The sequence below is a fragment of the Planococcus citri genome, chromosome 4 (genome assembly GCF_950023065.1).
Source record: "Planococcus citri chromosome 4, ihPlaCitr1.1, whole genome shotgun sequence".
Lineage (NCBI taxonomy): Eukaryota > Metazoa > Arthropoda > Insecta > Hemiptera > Pseudococcidae > Planococcus > Planococcus citri.
The window spans coordinates 47201907-47207906 of NC_088680.1; the positions used below are offsets into that span (position 1 = coordinate 47201907).

A 6000-nucleotide genomic window follows, 5' to 3' on the forward strand; every position below is an offset into this window, starting at 1 on the left:
TGCCAAAATTAAAGTTAGGTAGTCTTCGAAGAAACGAACTGAAAACGTTATCATGACTGGTTGTCTATCTTATGAAAGAAGGAGCATGTGCTCTGCAAAACTGCAGGAGATTTACTTCCTCACTTTGAAAAATTCATTTAAAAAAAAAGAAAATGTTTGAATCATTTAAACGATGCCTGTAATCCATATAGTACTCGATTGGACAAAAAAAATGTTATTAGAACAAATTGCCTATCCTCAAAATTGAAGGGGCAAACTCGATACAAAATTTCCAAATTTGTGCCCTAAGTTCTGAAAATTTTATATTTTCAAATTGTGTTTGCCCTTCCAATTTTGAAGATAGGTAATTTGTCATAATACTTTGATAACATTTTTTGATCGTCCACTCGAGTAAAACGAGTTGGTAAAGTCATTGAAATGAGCCAAACATTTTCTTATTTTTGGCAATTTAAATTTAATTTTCAGCAGAAATTTGTACATTTTCGTTTAGTTTAATTGTTTTATTTATCTGCTATATCTCTACAAAAAATCATAAAATTTTGTTAGGACAGGGTTGTCATGGGCACTATGAACGTCGTTTGGTTTTTCAGTTTGAGTAGAACCTTTTGAAAATCTATGAATTGTCCGAAACATGGTTCAGCGGGTACAACAGGGAAACTTTCAGAATCATTGCAAAAAACATCCACGGTTATTGAAGGTGGTCGCTCAAACTTTTTAGACTTGCTTCCGTTAGTTCTAAAGACCAATAAAACTAAAAACCTCTTTAGTTGAGAACATTTTTGACTTGATAAGTGAATTTTTTGAAAAAATTGAACTTTTTTGGCTCAGAGTTGGATAAATTGCAGGAAGAAATTGTATTTGTGTAGTTGAAAGTGAATTTTCAGACAATGGCGATGGGGTGAAAATTTTATTAAACATGATATTGCCGAGCTTGCAAATTGAAGGGGCTACGAATACATTTTATAAAAACAAATCGTGATTTGAAAAAGTGATTTAAAAAAGGCAGTACCCACGTCAAAAAGTGATCAAACTGTATTAAGTATAAGTACAACATCGTTTTGCATAAAGTTGAAATTTGTGAACACACAAACTTTCAGATTTTTACATTTTTTTGAAACATTGTCATTTTTTATTTGGGTGTTAGTAATTACCTACTTGATTATTACACCCGTAGTGTGAAGTTTTATATCGAGTTGGTAAGGTCAAGTTTTTTAGATCTAAGATTTTTTTAATTTCAGAAGGGTCGTCTGGTATGAATAGGGATCTATCATCTGCGAGGAAGAATATTTCAGCTCTTGGCAAAAAGTTGTCAAGATAAAGTTTGTTCGCTTTTTGACTCACTGTTCGCTTTTTGACTCACTGTTCGCTTTTTTGATCATTTCTCAAATCAGAATTTTTTTCAAAATCTAGTGTTTGGAGCTTCTTTAATTTGTACGTTAGATAGTTTAACTGGTCTAATCAATGTTCATGCACTTTTTGAAGTATCTAACTTCGCACTGATTACTTTCATACTTGATCAAAATTTTATTATATTTCTTGAAATACCATGCTTTGAATTTTTGTAGGACTCGGGTGGAATACACCTAACTTGAAGGTACCTAATTATAAAATCATCTCTTGTCCAATAATATGTAAGTGCTTAGTATGTGTATCAAGCGAAAGAATTAGGGATTTAGACCAAAACAAATTCGCGACGAAAAATGTTAAGAAATGAAAAAAAGGCACACTCTTACTTATTTTTTCAAAAGTGCCAGATTAAGTAAGCTTATGGCCATAAAATAACTTGTTGACATATTGCTTATGATCATTGTCAGTGGTATAGCCTGCTTTATGTTTCAAAAAAATTAAAAATCTTACAAAATTTAAATAATTTAAAGACTTCAAATTGTAATTCTCGTATCATAATTTCAAGTCGTTCGTAAAACTATTTCCGAATTATTTAATTCGAATCCATAATAAAATACGTACTTACAGTTCACGATACGAGAAACAATCTCTCAGTCATCGTAATTTCCTTCGAATAGTTAATTTTCGACAGAAAAAACACATTCCGAAGAATTTAATTATTTACGACGATCTTCTAAAAACGAGATAAATAATAATCCGGCTGTTCTGAGCGGGAAAAAAAAGTATTATCAACTTTTTGTGGGCAACTTTAATACGAGCTTGTAAAAAGTTTAATTTTAAATAAGACATTTTCAACTTTATTTAAAAGTATTTGACTTAAAAGTGCAGAATTTTGTAATCAGACACATGAATTATTTCCGACGCATTTAGTTACGTGAGCAAAGAAACTATAACGCAGGAAGGAAAGCGAAGGGAAGAAACAGGGACGTTTTTGTTTGACATTAAATAAAAATTACAAGTACGGTGAAAGTGGCTCGAGTTGAATAGGATTCCGTCTTCACAGCCTTCAGTTTTATATCGAGAGTTGATACTTTTGAACGAACTGAATTGCGTTAATTCCTTCATCGTTTTTCCTTTTCGAGCATAAATTCATTTCGAGAAATATTACAATTGAAAATATAATAATAACGTTTTACAATACGAAATTCTCTCTTTCTCGGAATGCTCGTTTTATTTTATTATTATAATTTTTTTTTTTTTTCAAATTAAAAACTTTTTTTGAATAGAGTCTCCGTCGAGTTGAGCTTGTTACGTGGAGTTGAATGAAGAATCATTTGAATTGGGATTTACGAGTTTCGTCAAATGAATTCAATAAACAAGATAAAATAAAACGATAAAACGATAGTATTGCTTTTTAATAAAGTTGAGATTTGTTTGCTGGAAAATTAAGTACATTGTACGTGGAACAATTTTCGTGCTTTTAGCGAATGAATTAAAGTTTCAGACATTTGATTGAGGTGGGTGGTTCAAAACAGAGGAATTATTTTTAGAGTGGAGTCGAGGGTGGAATTTTTTCGTATCAGTAAGGCGTGTTTTCAAAACAAAAGATTACAGTTATCAAAGAATTGGTGAAAATATTTGAAAAAATCATATAAAATTAGCTTCAGCATTTCTTCCATGCCCTTGAAAAATATGTTCCTACTTAAATTTACAATTTTTTCTGGTCGATTTCGATAGAATATTTGAACTGTACATTTTTTTTTTTGATTCACTGAAAATTTATGCAGATTTGATCAACATTGATTTCATATGTTTAAATGCTTAATTTTCGGAATAATTTCTCCCTATTGATTCAATATGAAAATATTTTACTTGCCCTTTTAATCAGCCCCATTTAGAAATGATTTTAAATCGAAATTAAAAACAAACACCAAAATAAAAAAAAAACGAATATGAAATTACTTATCCGAGTTTTTTGTCGTCGTCAAAAGAATGTGAAAAATTCATCGAATTTGTCTTCAACATGAATTAGTTGGAAAAAAATACGCTTCGAAAGAAATTAAAATACGTACCATAGAAAAAAATACCTAAAAATGAGGGACATACGGAGGCTGCATCTCCGAAAAATAACTTACGTTTTTCGACTCGTATTTTCAACTCTAGATAGCAAATGTTGCAGGAAAAAAATACGTTTTATTAATTTTTTTATTCTTTTATACCCGATGATGTGTTTTCCCCCTCTCGTTGAAGGTACTTTTTTTTCTGGGCGACGAGAAGTTTTCGTTAGTTCTTTTAGAGCTTATTTTCTTTTTATATAAGCTAACATAGGTAGTATAAGAGTAATAAAAATAAAGGCAAAAATGCATAGGTATAAACGCAATTCGTTCGTAAAATTGGTTCTTTATTAAAAGGAAATATCTTTTACGACTATAGTAAAAAATTCGAAGGCGACATTTTTGCAGTATTTTACCGAAGTAATGGTAATAAATGTTAAAGGCTTGATCTTTTCATTTTAAATTTCTTCATTTTTTGTTTAAAGGTTTCCATGATTGAATTTGTTTTAGTGTGCTGACAAAATTGTTTCGAGTTTTCGTGTACCTCCTACCTATTTAGGCGAATTTAAATTTTTGAGGGGTGATTTTTTTTTTCAAATAAAATAATTTGAACGTTTTAATAAAATTATTTTTATACCTGCCTGCCTACAAATTTTTATTCAAATATAAATACCTAAATAATTATCTAATTACGTAAATTTAAATTTATATTATTTGATAAGAAATTTTATACCGGTTAAAAATTAATTAAAATGTGAAAAAAATTTACCTGATAATTTTGCCGATAATTTGACGTTGAAATTGAACGATCGAATCAGCCGGACCTGTTATTTGCGAATTGAAAAAAAAAGAAAATAAATAATTTAACACCGAACTTTTTACGTTAAAATGTAGTGAAAGTGAAAAAGCGAACTTTCGTTACGGAGAAGCGTTGAAACATCAACAGGTCCACCTGTTAAATGATAGAATACGACTGCAAATGCTATGAAAGGTTTCGCTAACGGAATGAATTTGGAATCACCCTTGTAGGAGGGACTTGTGCGAGTATAATAAAAAGACATGCGTGAAAAGTGGTGATTTTTTACAATAATTTTTTTCTCCTTTCGTGGGAATTTATAAAGATGATTTCTTTTCGAAAGGTTTCATGAAACAATCGAAATATTACCAATTTTTTTTTAGCTAATGATAGAATATTTTCGAGTGTAAGGGGAAAGGCATTGAGAGTGTGGAGACTATGGTTTTTCTGTGACAGAGATTTCACTTCAAGTAAACGAATGGGTAAAAGTAATATTTAAAAAAATGAATTTTGAAAATTTTTGTTTTTTCGAGGTAATTTAAACTGAACTTGTAAAATAAAAATATTAGGTAGATAACTAACTTTAAAAATCATGAAAATTTTTACCATAACCAAACGATCAGATTGTGATTTTCAAAACCTATAATTTAAGTAAACTCAATAATCACATTTCAAAATAAGAGAATTTCTCAAATCAACTCTTAAAATTTTTTAAGAGAATTTGAATTAAAGAATCAAAACTCCGAGATCGACTGGAATTTCATTTGCTTTTGAAAGGCTATAAAAACTAGTCTGTACACTTTTTTACCTCTCATTTCTAATTTTATGAAAAAAATGTCTCTTTCATTGCAATTTTTTGTAAGATAAGTACGTAGAATTTTTTAAGATTAGGTACGGAAGTTCATGAGACTGATTAAAAAATTAAACAACTGAACTTATTTGTGTAGGTCCATTTTCGAATTTTTCGAAATTGCTTGTCAATATTAACCCCTCCTTCTCCCCCACCCAGCAGTATCTCCTGGTTGCTCAAAAAAAAGTTGTATGTTTTTCACCAAACATGGAAACCATTTACCTACCTACTTTAAATCCATCATCCCTAACTTTCATCCCCCCGAATAAATTTTTCCCAAACTTTTTTTCCTGACTAACAAATTTTTGAATCTGATTTCCCAAATCGATACTCTCCGAATGACCCATTCGCCCGAATAAATTATTCCTAAAAACTTAATTTCGAAATGTGAAAATTTCTTGCAATTTTATTGCAAAAACAAAACTTTCAGGGAATTTTGATAAATAACATTCCCTGCAATTTTGATTTTTCATTTCAAAAAATTGATTTTTTTGCAATTTTAGCTAACCAAAATTGGGTAAGACCTTTTTTTGGAGATTTTCTAGAAAAAATTACATTTTCTGGCACTTTTATGACAAAAAAAGTCTTTTAACAAATTTTTGTGAGAAAGTGAGGTTTTTTGGTACCTAATACTTACCTGTTACCTGTTGGTTTGTCACCGTGCATTGTACAGCTACAATGCTAGAGGCACGGGTTATTTTATGCTGTTACATTAATGAAAGGAGGTTGGATTTTTGGAGAAAGGAGAGTAAGACTGAAGGGTTATGAGCTATTTCAAGTAGAGTTTTAGGGAGGTTGAGTGAGTTTCTTAAATTGGTATGATCTTGGCAGGTGAGTAAGATGTGGGAGATTGTGAGTTGGACTTCGCATGTAGAGCATATTGGAGGGGGTTCTTTTTTGAACAGATGAGAATTGGTGTGGAGGGTATGGCCCATACGTACACGGCATAAGGC

The 6000-nt window shown here is 30.5% G+C and overlaps 1 protein-coding gene across 5 annotated transcripts in view; it reads right to left on the bottom strand.

Annotated features, from left to right (window-relative positions):
- Positions 1 to 4389, bottom strand: part of LOC135842556 (CUGBP Elav-like family member 3-A) — a 222793-nt gene extending 218404 nt beyond the window's left edge. For all 5 annotated transcript variants that reach the window (XM_065360069.1, XM_065360070.1, XM_065360071.1 and 2 more), the window contains exon 1: positions 4171 to 4389. The gene's annotated coding sequence lies outside the window, so the exon portion shown is untranslated. The remainder of the gene's footprint in view (positions 1 to 4170) is intronic.
- Positions 4390 to 6000: the final 1611 nt, after the last annotated feature.